The sequence below is a fragment of the Aptenodytes forsteri genome, unplaced genomic scaffold (assembly GCF_000699145.1).
Source record: "Aptenodytes forsteri isolate BGI_AS27 unplaced genomic scaffold, ASM69914v1 Scaffold624, whole genome shotgun sequence".
NCBI lineage: Eukaryota > Metazoa > Chordata > Aves > Sphenisciformes > Spheniscidae > Aptenodytes > Aptenodytes forsteri.
In genome coordinates, this window is record NW_008794808.1 from 290,138 (window position 1) to 291,850 (window position 1,713).

Below are 1,713 nucleotides of genomic sequence, written 5' to 3' on the forward strand. Positions count from 1 at the left end.
GCCGCGCCGGGTTGCGCCGCCCGCCCCCACCCGCTCCTGCCAGCCGCTCGTGGCACATGCCAGCCGGAGCGACCGGTTGGCAGCCAAGTTTCTGCCTGGTGCGTCAGCGGGGAAAGCTGCCCTTTCCCAAGGCGGTCAGTCCTCCAGCAGCGCCTTCGCCCAGGCTAGGAGCTGCACCTCGGTGCTGGGGGGGGAGCGGGGGGGCTGCTCCCCACTGGGAAATGGGGCTGCAGCGGCTGGGGGAGCGAGCGTGGCCCCGGGGCGAGTCCCTGGGGCAGAGACACCTGCAAGCGCAGCCGGTGGGGGCAAGGGGAGCCCCGGCTCCACCGCAGCAAGACGGAGCGTGCCGGGTGAGCCCAGCAGCCGCGCCAGCTGGGGCTGCACGCCACAGCGCAGCGAGAGCTTGTCTTCCCCTCCAGCCACTGCTCTCGTCTCGGCCCCATTATTGCCGCTCGCCTCTGTATTGATTTTTCCCAGGCCACGTCGCAAGGTGTAAACGAGCGTCTGAGCTGTAGCACAGGCTCTGCCAAAGTCCTCGTCACCGCTTCCTTAATCCGGCCTGCGTCATCCAGGATGGAGGACCTGCCTGCACCGACGGAGACGGGGCTCCTCGCCCTGGCGGGGTCTCTTGTCCTGGCAGCGGGGGGGGGGTCGTGTTTCACAAGGCTCCACTGTCTGTTGTGTAATTTGGTCACCCAAATGCGCTCCTGTCCCTCTGCTGATGCACTTGCCTGATGATAACTTCATTCCGGATCACTGTTAATTTGTTAATCGAGTTTGGGTCGATGCCAACGGCCGCCTGATTTGTGCACGCTCAATCGTTGTGGTTTTAGTGAGGGTTTTAATTGATTATAAGTTTGTCGGTACGATGGCGGGTAGCAAGCCCCATGTCCAAGCTGCAGAACGGACTTTTCTTTCTCTGATGTGACCAGTGTCCCCAGGCTGCTGCTCGGGGGGGGTGACCAGCCTCCCCAGGCAGTGCTGCTGCCCCCAGTGCCCCCTCCCTGCCCCAACCCAGCCCTGTGCCCGCTGCCTTCCCAGGGCCAGGGCTGATGCTTCCTTGCTGCCGGAACGTGGGTGCTGCTGGAGGATGTGTTGCCAGAGCCCAGGGGGTGCCAGGATGAGCCCCCAGCATTCTGGGGACAAAGCGGCTGTGGGGACAAGAGCCGTCCTGGCCTCCACAGCCAGCACACCAGGAGGGAGGGGACAACAACCAGGCGCTGGGAAGAGTCTCTGATTTATTAAAAGGCACTTAAATTCGTACAAAAGAGACACAGGGCTGCCCTGCAGCCCCAGCCCCGTGCTGGGGCAGAGCCATGGGCATGGAAGACCGTCCAGGGGGTCCCCAGGGACAGGCGGGGTGCCTGGGGACTTGGGGTAGGGGGGCTCCCGGCACCCCAAAGGCATTGTTGAGACCAAACCATCACCGAAAGACCGAGGGATGCTGATGAGGGCGACCCACGGCGGCAGAGGCAGGAGGTGCCCTCCTGGGGCCTCGGTCCTGCCAGGAACAGGTGGCACTTGGCTGAGGGGGACAGCAGTGCTGCAGTGTCACCCGGGGCTCGGTGGCTGGGGCTGGTCCACGCTGGAGCAGACTGGTAAGGCGGGGGCTGGGGGAATCCTTCATTGGTCCACGAGCGCATGGGCTCCTTCCTCGGGGGGTCGGCAGGGCCCCCTCAGGCGTGCAGGGGTCTGTAGGGCTTGTCCTGCCCA